Source organism: Alligator mississippiensis, chromosome 3 (assembly GCF_030867095.1).
Source record: "Alligator mississippiensis isolate rAllMis1 chromosome 3, rAllMis1, whole genome shotgun sequence".
NCBI lineage: Eukaryota > Metazoa > Chordata > Crocodylia > Alligatoridae > Alligator > Alligator mississippiensis.
Window position 1 is genome coordinate 60,318,153 of NC_081826.1, and position 13,197 is coordinate 60,331,349.

The 13,197-nt window shown below is 45.6% G+C and overlaps 1 long non-coding RNA gene across 1 annotated transcript in view; it reads left to right on the forward strand.

The window, feature by feature from the left end:
• The first annotated feature begins 1,076 nt into the window (after positions 1-1,076).
• LOC132249075 (uncharacterized) overlaps positions 1,077-13,197 on the forward strand; it is a 33,556-nt gene continuing 21,435 nt past the window's right edge. The window contains exon 1 of the long non-coding RNA XR_009460467.1: positions 1,077-1,141. This is a non-coding gene — a long non-coding RNA (uncharacterized LOC132249075). The remainder of the gene's footprint in view (positions 1,142-13,197) is intronic.

Genomic DNA, 13,197 nt, shown 5'->3' on the forward strand with positions numbered 1-13,197 from the left:
GCCCTTGCTAGCATTTCCTTAAGTTCTTTTCAAACTGGGATATACAGGACCTGGGACAGTCTCCTTCAATGCTCCCTCACTACCTGACCTGGGCTAGTTCTAATCTGATGAAAAATCCCTTTGGCTTTACCAGACACTTCCATGAACACATCTTTAAATTCTAGCACCAGCTGTTCCATTTGTTCCATCCCTCCTTCAGGAAAATGAGTCCCAATAATGAGACCAGTTTTACCAATATCCTGAGAGTCACTAATCTCTGGAGCCCATTCCTCCTCTACCACCCTCGGGTCCATTAAATAATTCTCATGATCCTCCCACTCCTTTAGTAAATTAACATGATAGATTTGTTTATTCTTTCGCTGCCATAGTTGCTTCACCTCATAGTTGGTGGGCCCTACCTATCTACAGATCCTAAAGGGTCCCTGCCACTTAGCTACTAGTTTACTGGTGTGATCCTGAAGCATGACTAGAACTCTGATCATAATTTTGCTTTTGGCGGGACTGACTTCTCTCCAAATTGTCTCAGGCTATGTGTCTTATGCATTCAAGCTGTTCTCAAAGCTCTGTAACATGATGAGGATCCCTTTTGCTGACACGCTCACTCTCCTTCCAGTCTTCACACATTATATCAAGTAGGCCTTGAGGCTTATGGCAAGAAATCAACTCAAAGGGAGAGCAGCCCAGGTAAGCTTGAATATCAAACATAAGAGGGGGAAGGGTTTGTTCCCATCTCTTGGTGTCCCCTTGAATACTTTTCTTAACCATGGTTTTCAGAGTGCAGTTGAATATTTCTTCCAGGCTATCAGTCTGTGCAGGATAGACTGATGTCCTAAGATGATGTATCTTAAAGGTTTCACCAACTCCCTTTAACATTCTAGACAGAACATTCGTGCCTTGGTCAGAGACTATCTCTTGAGGGATCCCCACCCAAGTTATTTATCTAATACGTTCTTCTGCCACTTTTGGCACTGTGTGGCAGGGCACCTTTGGGTCCCTGCCCCTTTAAGGGCAGAGGCAGGCAGCTACCAGGTGCCTGATGAGTGCAGCCATTTTGAACAAGGCATATAAAGGCTGCAGTTTGCTGTGGTTAAGGGAGCCAGAAACATTGCCTAGCTGAGCTGCAGTGGGAACAACCTTGGAGGTAAGCACAGGAGCTTATGGGGATGGTTTGGAGGCTCCTGGTCCTGGGCATGAGAGTAGGCCTGAAGGGCTGTGCGTGTGAGGGGGCTGAGTCAGGTTGAAGTTGGAGTAGGCTTGAAGGACAGCCCAAGGGGTGTACTGAGTAAGATTGATTGAGAGTAAACTTGAAGGACAGTACAAGGGCTAGCCCCAGGAGAAGTTGTGCCCAGTGGGAGGCCTGGGGCAGAATTAGCCTAGGGTTTGGCATAAGGCTGAGCCATGTACAGTAAGGGAACTTGCGGGAACCAAAGGATCTGCATGGCAAGGCCAGTATGACAGTAGCGAAGCCTGATGGCCCAAGGAGGAGCAGGTCTGTGGAGTGTGGCCCGGTAACAGGCAATATGCCAGAGGCCCTGGTGAAAGAGGGGCGGAGTGAAAGAGGCTTCCTGTGAGAGGAGAGATAGTGTGAATGTGTGTATGTGGAGCCCAACTTTGGACTCAGTTTGCTCCGGTCTCAGACTGGGAGTAATATTAATCTGGATGCCATCTGCAAGGCATGGGCTGTGGTGTAGGGGAGTTCAGAGCTGCAGATAGCACCCCCTGGCATCAGAGCAATAATGGGCAGTCTCCCACATGTATCATCCATATATGGGAACAACAAAGTCATAGCAGGTGGGATCAGACGGATTGTCCCACAGAGACAGGTGAGCAGGCCAACATGAGACCCAGCCACAAGAGTTGCCACTTGTCACACACAGTCACTGTCTTCATCAGGACTGCTTCAGGGTAATGAGTATTGTGGTCAATTAACATTAAGACAAACTGACACCCAGCTATGCTGTCAGGGAAAAGGCCAATGACATCAAGAGCTATTTTGTCAAACGGCCATTCAACTATTACAAAAGGTTGTAATGGGGCTCTGGGTGGAAGTATGTCAGAATACCATTGGCATTTGGGGCATGGGTGACAAAACTGCTCCACCTGCTTATGTAACCCTGGCCAATAGGTTTTTTTTACGTAAGCTGGGCAGTCATTTTGTCCCTGCCCAGATGTCCCCCCAGTGGAAGGGGATGAGCTATTCTAACCATATCCTTCTGGTAACATCAGGGAACTAAAATCTGGGTGACTGCCTCCCCTTGCCACTTTCCCTTTGCCTGTTCAATAGAGAATGTGGTCCCTTACCTTGAAGTGGGGGTATCTTGCTAGTAACTGGCCATTCCACCGCCTCCTCTCACTTGTCAAGGCTTTCTGCATACACTCATTGGTTCTGCTGCCTGTTCTTCTCTAAAATTTTCCCCGATTACTTCCTCTAGGTCTATGTCATGCAGAACATCTGCTAGGCCCTGGGTCTCAAATTCACCTCTGAAGAAGGCTACTTCTAACTCCTCTGCCACTTCTTCCCTGCTCGCTTCTCGATCTCTCCAGTCTTGGGCTTCATTTAAGGCATCATAGAAGTATGGCCAGTCTTGCCCCAGTAACATTGGGCAGGGAAGAGTCTGGGTAAAACCCACTGCCATTTTCTCTGTGTTATCCATTACTGTTAGCATAACTCTTCATCTACGGTGGGTATAGGATTTCCCATGTAGGCATACCATACTTATGTCCATGTTGACTTCTCCTTCCTGAGGATCAATTCTCCCCTTTTGGGTCATGGTCTGAGCACACCCTGAATCAAGAAGGGCTGGAACAATCACAGAGCCAATCTTTACTTGTATCACAGGCTTTGGGATATCACTTGGTCTGTTCAACCATCCAAAGATGCAATTTATTTGCTCTTTGTGCTCCAGATTTCCCTTTCCCATGCACAGTCTCTCTCTGTCTCTCCCAGGGGCATCATTCACCCAATTTCTTGAGGAATTGTCAAGCTATATGACTGGACACCCTGATTCGGAAAAATATCATGACCCTCTCTGCCAGTGGTTTTCTTAACCAGGCCATATTTCTTGTCCCTTCTGATTTTTTTTTCCCACAGTTACCCCTAGTTTAGAGAATTTCCCTTTCATTCTGATCTTCTCAGCTTCAGAGTTGTAAAGCTTGCTCTATATACTGCTGCTGGTGTCTCCTCACTCAACTCTGTGTTTCTTCTAAATTTTTACAAAAATTGTTCAAGGGTAAAAATGTAATGTTCAAAGGGGAAAAAAAATCCAGCATTCTACTGTGTCCCTCAATATCTAAGCTAGAATCCTGCGCTGTTTTTCATCTTGCCTCTTTGCTGCTCAAAATTGCTGCTGATAAAATTCAGGACATATTTTTAGCTGGTACAAAATTGCCTTTTTCACTGTTGCATAATCATGGGCCTCTGGTCTTGAAAGTGCCCTGTAGGCTGCTTGAGCCTGGCCTGTCAACTAGGGCCCTAACAATGAGGCCCATCTGGCTGGGTCCCACCCTGCAGTGATGGCTCTTCTCTCAAAAGTTTGTAAATAGGCCTCAACATTGCTGTCTCCTGTCATCTTGGGGACTCTACATTTCTCAGAAACACCCAACATGCCTGCTTGCTGTGCCTCTATTTTTTCACTTAGCTCCTGTTGGCACTTAGCACCACCATTTTTGCTTCAGCCTCTTGTGTCCTTAACCAGATCTGGACTTGCTAAGCTTGTATTATTTAATGTTCCTACCACCAGTCCTTTGGAGCTACCATCCAAGCTCAAGCTCCCATGCCCTCCATTTCTTTCTCTCTGTGGTTGGATCATGCTACTCACACTTCACTGGAAGAGCCTGTCACTTTCCAGCCAATGAACCACTGTGGAAGTCCTTGCCATGCACAAAAGATCTTATCATAGAAAGTTGCAGACTCTCTGTCAGGACCCGATGGTCCTCTTTGGTACTCCCCGCCATGCCTTGGATGAAAAAGGGAAAAGAACCAAAGAAACTGTAATCTTGGGAGGAAGATCAGATGACCAATCCTGCAACTTAGTAGGCTGCCTCCTCTTCACAGGGCTCCACCATCCCCATATTCTGCCCTAACCACTCCAGATGTTTCTGTGCAGAAATCAATCTAACATTTTCATTCATTAGTTCTCACTTGCAGGGATCATATGTATGTGATTCTCTATTTCATAAGTTCTAAGAAACAGTCCCTTTGACCCCAGAGCTTCCTATTAAATTCTCCGCCCCATTAGTCCCAAATGCAGAGTCTCATAAACCCCTTGGGACAGAGGTATCATGGACCTCTGCCCAGCATCCCTTGGAACTCGCACTCTCTGTCTGTTTTCTTCTTTTTCCAGACACCTTGAATGGGGACCCCATACTCACTGACTCTGACCATCATTGGCTTCTGTGCACATCCTCCTCATACCTTTTCTTAGGTGAATTAGTTTAAGTTATGTAGGGTTTTGGGTTTTTTTTACCACCTCCAGATAATCCAGTTAGTCACCTCACCTCTGTGCAATCCCACAAGCTCCTGCTCATGCCACTCCCCTCTTTGGGGAACTTACTACTGGTCCATCCTGGCTTTAACTTCCATGATGATCAGCTGGGCAGTAATGCTTCCTGATGGGATTTCTTATTCTTTCGTGTTTCACTTAAGACTCATTGAAAAAATATACTGCCTGTCTGTAATTGTGGTACCAATATGGAAAAAGACTTCTGTACTATGATCACTCAGTTTACATAAGCCTTCAAAATGAGTTACTTAAGGAAATTTCTCAGTAGGGATAATTAGCATTGGCCTGATCCAAAGATTACTGCAGCGAATGCAAAGACTCCCTCAGACTTCACTAAGCATTGGAGCAGAGCCTAGGTCACTTGGTCTACTGGGTTTTTTTGTCTGTTCCTCAGGACTTTGGCAAAGCTTTTAATTGCTCTATGATCCTCTTGAGTAACTTGGGAAACTCCAACTCTGACTCCAACTCCTTTGGAAAATTTTGGACTTGCTGTAGCTCATTTAAGAAAATTCTACACTTGTTAGTATTTCAAATGATTGCAACCATGTTAACAGCATTATGCCTCTTCAGAAAGAAACTCACTTGTGGACAAGATTAGTTGTGTGTCAGCAATCACAGTTTGCATGTTTTGTAGTAAGTTGTATCATTATTGCATATGAGAAGCCAGGGCTAAACCAGCTGAGAGGAAACTGGGTGCATCTACATATGAAGTTAATTTTACATAATAAACTCCAGCACAGTTTGAGCTGGAGTAAACTGCTCCTGGGAACGGCACCTACACATGTACCCAGGACAGCAGTAGTTCCAGCTGAGGTGGAGCAGAGCTGGGCTGGCAGGGAGCACCTTGGTCCCTGTGGGGGCAGCATCAGACAGGAGAGGGGCTGGCTGGTGCACAAGGGTGTTGACCCCCTGGAGCTGTGTGATTAGGCTTCAGGCAAGAGTCTGGCCCCTGCCCGGTCACCATCTACACATGTTTCAGTGCAGTAAATGACCTCACTGTAAGATAATATTGTCCCTAACAGTACTATCTTATGGCAAAGTTAATTAGTTTACTGTGCCTTAATACCGGTGCACATGTAGATAGTGACACTTACCTGCAGAGATAATTAATTAGTCTGCTCTGCAGTAAAGTGCAGATGTAGATGCACCCACTGGGCACGTCTATATGAGAGGCTACTGCTCAGTCATTACTGTGCATTTATTTAGTAGTTCTATTAGCAAGTACTAATTAAAGCTCAGTAACTGAAGTTACTGCACAGTAGTGCCAGCAAATGTCTTTCAGGTGACACTACTGCACAGTAGCCTAATAAAACTTTGCAGTATGTATTAGCACTGTCCATGCTGTGACATGCTACTGTGCAATATTTTTGGCTACTGCACAATCAGTGTCTTGTGTAGACATACCCACTTAGTGCCAAACTGCACTGCATGTTCCAGCAGTATATCAGTTACAGTGCTGAGATCTCTTTCATTATACTGTTCAGTGATACACACCGGTGTTTTCATCGTATATAGAAAAAAAAATCCTGCCATTTGATGTGATTTGGTTCTTTTTCAAGTAGTTTGATCACTGTCACATAGCAAATCTGAAAACAGAACCTAGATATCCTGAGTACATACATACTGGATATTGTATCTATCAGAGTCACATTGCCTTTAGAGCTTCGTCTTTGATTCAGTATATATTTACAAATCAAATATTTGATTTTTTATATTAATGAAACAAATGATCCAAAACGCTTAGTACTAAATTAGGAATCAGAAATTGTGGAAATGCACTTCCGTCAACAACTGCTGTAACATCCACTAAGCATAAAAAGTCTGAAAAGATATCCATTCCATTAAAGAGACCAAATAAAGGCTAGAATTATTTTAATTAGATTTTCTGTTTAACTTGTTTTCCAACCACTTCGTTTTTAACTCCCTGTTATTTCCTGCCAGCAAGCTGTGATAGTGCTTTCTTAAGAACCAGAGTCAAAATAAGCCAGCTGTGCTGAACATGTGTGTAACAAGGGAATCGTTTATTATAAAGCTAAGATCTGGTAAAGGAAAAAATATTCCTTACTTGTTTCTGGTTTTGAGTATTTGAAACCTCTTCTTTTGAATAGGTCCTTTAAGATCACTAACTCATAACCTATAAAAAATCAGCTGCTGACATGAAGATTAAGTGTTCTGCAGATTACCCATTTACCATTTAATCATGAAAAAATTCTTCGTTCTTTAAAGGGGTATAGGTTGTAGCCATGTTGGTTGAAGGACACAGGAACACTTTCATTTAACAAGCCTTTGTTGTAAAGTTTGGAATTTGCTTTGCTTTGCACCTATTTGTCCAAGAAAAATACCTATCGATGGAAGGAGTTGAAATTCGGATGCTACGCAGAATGAAAATGCTCAACTGTCTTCCTTAATCTCTATTTCCTAATTTGTGTGTGTGTGTGTTTTGCACACATGCATGTGTGTATATATATTTAAGATTAACACCTAGAATAGAGAAACCCTAAAGGGTTTTGGCACTTATTTCTTTTAATATTATTTATTTATTCATTCCAATTTTAAAAACACAGCTATTAAAGCTCAGTCAGTTCTTTAGCCCTCTACTCCATAAATCAAAAACCACATCATAAAATATAAACAAGGCCTGCCTTTAAGTATTTCTACCTTATCCTAGGCCTTCCTTCAAAGGAAAGAGGGGAAAAAAAGATATAATTTTTTTTATTGCTCATAGAAAACAAATAAACTGCCAATAACTCTCTCTCTCTTTTATCCTGAAAGAGTACCAGTGATAGCGCTTCTGCTGATCTTAATCATGAGTTTATATCACGCAAAAGACATATAAAAAACTAGAATTCTTGGTTCCAAAATGATACCTTTTATTAGACCAACTGGAAAATGGCAAGAAAATTGTCCTTTTCTGGAAGCTTTCAGGATCCAAGTCCCTTCATCAGGCTCTGGGAAAAGTGTAGATGGTACAAGATGGTAAAAAGTCCCCATAGGTAGGAAATAAACTTCATTTTTGCACAGAGGGAGCTAAAGATGGAAGGCTGTCCCTCTGGATCCGTGAGAGTGTCTTTGTGAGCTGTGATGAGTAGCTCTTTGCATTGATCAGGTAGAATTCCTTCCCTGGAGGTGTCAGATGGCAGGCAGGGAGGTAAAAATACTTCCATGTTGTATCGGGCAAAAGCACAGTCTTTCAGGTAATTTAGAACTTTATAAGTTAAAATTTGAATTCCACTTAGGGGCTTATGACAAGCCAGGGTTGATCCCAGAAGTTTAAACTAGAGTCCTACAGCATCCCAGGATGCTCTCTGGACTGGCCTGTGCTCTCTGCTCCAGAGCAGGGGTGGCCCCACCCCGCTGCTCTCTAACCTAAGCAGGGACAGGAAGTGGCAAGACACTGGCTGGCATGGCCCTGTTAAGGTAAAGAGGGCAGGGAGGGGGTTAATTCTTCCCTCCTTCCCCTCTGTTCTCACCACAACCAGGGTCTGCCCATCTGCAGGGGAGCAGAGGGGAGGGGGCTGTGGTGGTGGCTCCTGGGGCTGGCAGACACCAGCTGCAGTGCAGAAAGGATGGAGGGAGGAATTAACCCTTCTCCCTGCCCCCTTCACCTTAATGGGGCCACGCTGGGATGATTGTCCTCTGTGGCAGGGAGGGGGGCTCTGTTTCATGCTGGGGGGACTCTTCCCCCTCCTCCCCTGTCTCCTCCCCCAAGGTGGGGGTGCTCTGTGCAATAATGGAGGGGGGCTCCTCCTCCTCCTCTTCCCCCTTCCACCTGCCACTGCAGGATGATGTGGGGGAAGGGGATGCCCACCCCAAGGGGGACTCTACCCCCCCCTCATGGGGCAGGGAGGGGGGCTCTGTTCAGTGCTGGGACTCTTCTACCTCCTCCTCCTCCCCACCCCCACTCTGTGCAGGGTGGCCTGGCCCAGCCTGGCCCAGTCAGGATGTGGGGAGTGGGTGTAACTGAGCCACAGTTGCCGGGGGTGGCCCTGCCACCATGGCCTGGGCCATCCTTGTTCAACCCCAGCCAAGGCAGCTGCATAGTGGACCTGGGTCTGGCCATGGGGGCGGGGCCACTCCTGGCAGCTGTCGCTCAGTTGTAGCCATTCCCCACACCCCAGCTGGCCTGGGCCAGGCTGGGCAGTGTTGCACAGAGCCTCCCATCCCCGCTGCATGGTGGTGGGGGGAGGAGGGGAAGAGCACCCCCCAGCACTGAACAGAGCCCTGCTCCCCACCCCATGGCAGTGGGGGAGGAACAGGGGGGAAGAGTCCCCCTCTGGGGGGAAGCCCCACAGAGCCCCCCTCCTCACCCCATGGTGGTGGGGGTGAGGAGGAAGAGCCCCCTCAGCACTGAACAGAGTCCCCCTCTCTGCCTCACAGTAGTGAAGGAGAGGGAGGAGTGGGAAGAGTTCCCCTCTGGGGCTGGGCAGTGCTGTGTTCTGGGATTGCTCCTGGCTGTCAGGTGTCCTGGGGTGGGCAGAGCTCTCCCTGCCTCCTGCTGCCCCACCACTGTGGTCTGGTCATGCTCCCTCCTCCCCCACTCTCTGAACCCTGCAGACCAAGGTTGGGGTTTAAACCCCTCCTCTGTTACTCAGGCTTGCCCTGGCCTGGCCACGCGCCTCCTTCCTCCCTCCCCTCGGCTAAGCTTCCTTGTGGAAGGGAGGGCTGCTCTAGTGTCCCCAGGCTTCTGGTCTGAGCCACTGCAGGCATGTGACTGCATTTCTGGAATGAAAAGAGAATGTCTATCCACTTACAAACCAGTTCAATCTCTGCAGGTTAGATTAATATGCAAAGATTGAATCAATTCAGGCTTGGACTTTTTTGAATGTCTGTCTCTAGCCCCGGTGTTGATCTAATATGCTCTCACACTGCATCTAAGAAGTTGGCCACATTTTCTGTATTCATTTCAGCTTCTATCCAGTCCCAACATAAAGTTCTACCTGGAGGTGACAAATGCTTAGGTAGCGTTAATAGGGTGCAAACTAAGGAAAAAATATATAGTGGCCATGACCAGAAGAAAAACTGCTCTTGCTATCTGAGGAGTGGCTCAAGATCTAACAATCCCAAATTGTGTGCATGTTTTGCAAGTGGACATCACTTCCTCACTAAGTACTGATAAATGCTTTGTCACCACCAGTGCTATGTAAGTTTTATCTCATTCAAGCCCAAAATTTGTGTAGGAGAGGATAATTTGTTCCACTGCTCTGGCTGAAATGAATGATAGAGACACAGAGCTGGATGTCAGCCCATTTCTCCTCTTTACTCTTCTATCAGCTTCATACACACATAAAACAAAAGAAGTTACAGTACTGGCCCCTTGCACCTTCCTGCAGAAGAAAGCCTTGTTCAAATCCTGAGTTCTCTCTTAAAAAGTAATAAAGGAGAGCATCGCCTGCCACTCTTCTCATGAGGAAAGAAACGAGCCAATAAATCTCATGATCAATAGATCACTGACTCAATAGTGTGCATGAGTCCTTGGATATAACCTACCCTTTCAGATACCTGGTACCATTACATGTGTACCCGAACATGGAGGCATGGGCACAAATGTTGTAACATCCAAACACCAAGTCACTTAGCCCTTTCTGGGCTTTCAACAACTGCCCGCTCACAAAATATTTGTTCATAAACAAATTTATTGGGGATAAATGTACATCTCTACAGCGACAGTTTCACACAGCTCATTCAATTCTACTCTTCTTTGGTAGTTCATATTTCTAAACCCTTGGTGTGTAACTGAAGATAGGAGTAGCTCAAATATCTAATCTAACTGGTTCCTGGTGGCTGCAAGGGTGGATGGGGGGATTTTGGGGGCAGCAAAATCCCTTAATATGTCTTCTCAGCCTGGTGCCAATGATTGAACCACAAAGCACACGAATGCATTTCCTACATGAAGAATTCCGCAATTAGTGCTTATGACTGAAGCTCCTCCTTTCTTGTGCCCTGATCTTGGGGCTATAATTTGATCCTTGCTTTCTTTTGCATACAGACCTGTTCCTCTGCTCTCACAATCTCCAAATAAGAAGCCTTATTTTTTCCCTTACATCTGGCCCATTTAAGGGAGCTTTTGCTCTGTTAATGTTCAAGAATGATTGTCTAGCCCAAAGATACTGGCCATCTTCCGTTTACCAGGGCTATCCTTTTTTCAGCTTGTCTTTCCTGCTGTCTCTCAGTGGGCACATCTACCCATGCATTAATGCACTTTTCTAATGCACATTAAATTTAGTACCTCCAACATGAGGTACCAAATGCTTATTGTTAGGATGGTTAACCCTTGCATTTTCCCACCTTTTTCTTGCCGATTTCTTGCATCTAGTGCATTGGTTGCTAATGCTTGCTTTTTCCTGCCTTTTTTGTTGTTGTTGTTGTTTTGGGGGGGGGGGGGGTTTGCAATCTGCTCTTTTTCCCGCCCTTTTCCCTTGTTGAGCTGAGCTGAATCAAAACACTGAAGGGGCTTGGTTTCAAGTTAAAGATTTAACTAGGCACTGTTTGTTTAGGGCTTTAAATAGTTAATTGTCTGTTTAATTGTTTAACTAAGTGTACTCTGTCCAAGTTTGTGGATGATACAAAACTGTGGGGAGAAGTGGACACACTGGAGGGCAGGGAACAACTACAGGCAGACCTGGACAGGTTGGACAAATGGGCAGAAAACAATAGAATGCTATTTAACAAGGAGAAATGCAAAGTGCTGCACCTAGGGAGGAAAAATGTCCAGCACACCTACTGCCTAGGAAATGACCTGCTCGGTAGTACGAAAGCGGAAAGGGATCTCGGAGTCCTAGTGGACTCCAAGATGAACATGAGTCGTCAGTGTGACGAAGTCATCAGCAAAGCTACTGCACTTTATCATGCATTAACAGGTGCATAACAAACAGAGCCAAGGAGGTGATACTTCTCCTCTATCGGGCACTAGTCAAACTGCAGTTGGAGTACTGAGTGCAGTTCTGGGCGCCACACTTCAAGAGGGAGGGATGTGGATAACCTGGAGAGGGTCCAGAGAAGGGCCACTCGTATGGTTAAGGGCTTGCAGGCCAAGCCCTACAAGGAGAGACTAGGGCACCTGGACCTCTTCAGCCTCCGCAAGAGAAGGTTGAGAGGTGACCTTGTGGCTGCCTATAAATTCATTATGGGGGCACAGAAGGGAATTGGTGAGGCTCTACTCACCAAGGCGCCCCCGGGGGTCACAAGAAATAATGGCCATAAGCTAGCCGAGAGCAGATTTAGACTGGACATTAGGAGGAACTTCTTCACAGTTAGAGTGGCCAAAATCTGGAATGGGCTCCCAAGGGAGGTGGTGTTCTCCCCTACCCTGGGGATCTTCAAGAGGAGGTTAGATAGGCATCTGGCTGGGGTCATCTGAACCCAGCACTCTTTCCTGCCTATGCAGGGGGTCGGACTGGATGATCTATTGAGGTCCCTTCCAGCCCTAACATCTCTGAATCTATGTTTGTTTAATTGTAAAGTAAAGGAACTTAAACCAAACAGGGAAAGGGAAACCAATGGGTATATAAAGAAGGCTTTTGAGAACTGTGACTAAAGACAGTAGGGGTAAAGTAAGGGTGACGACCTCATATGGGTGCAGAGTGGAAAGTTTCCTAATGCATAGGCAATTCCATGTAAATGCAGGGGTGGAACCATGGGTGTAACAGAAGGAAACTGGGCCTGGTTAATGCTAATGAGGGTGAACTGAAAAGTATAAATGTACAAAAGCAATGATATTCTGCGCGGTGTTCTCAGTATTCTGCGCGGTGTGCGTGTGTGCAGTGGCTACACCCGTCTGAAGTTGCCTCCACTCTAATAAAGCAGTTGAACGCAGTGTGTGCTGGTGTTTGCCCCCTGCTCTGGTCTGGCTAATGAGTATCAGGATCCAATGGGCAATTGATTCATCAGATTCCTAGTTAATGGGCCTCATGTGGGGTTGAGGTTTAACATACATTAGGTGATGCTTAATGCTCAGTAGCCTATTCCACTATGCATTAGCATATTAGCATGGTTTTTTACATGCCACTTTAATGTGCAGTGGAATAGGCTACTGCACATTGAAGCACACATCTAGACGTGCCCAGTGACTGCTTGTTTAGTTCCCATAGTTCTCCAGCCACTCTTTTCCCAGCTACAGCTTCCTTCTTACCCAAAGGCCTTTAGAAGAGTTTGACTTCTCTTGGCCTCTCTTTCTAGTCATAGGATTGCCTTTTTCTCCCAGCCCCACCAGTTTCCTCCCTTATTGAAAGCTAATCTGTTCTCAGGCCTGATGCAGACCAGCACACTTATCTCCTCCAGATTCTTCCTGCAAGGATTTATCAAGTCCTGCTGCCTTCCCTCTACACCCACCTCAGAGATTGCTGCCTCCAGCTTTTCAGCTCACTCACCACCCTCTGCATATCACTCTCTCTTCCTGTGTAGTAAGGGAACCCTATAATAGCACTGCACGGTTCATTACAATATTGCCATACTCAATCAAAAACATTCCGCTTGAACAGAAAATCCAAGTAAGACAAAGAACAGAGTTGTGTAACAGAAAAGAGATGTTGAAAAATGATCAGTAATGTGGGTTCAATATAGTTTTCCCCCAATAAATCTAAACTTCAAATACATATTATTTTGCCTTAAAATTCATGAACAAAACACAATATTCTGTGATAATAAGCATTCCACACTTTCTGACATATAGCAAGACAGCTAAAGTATTTTATCCTCT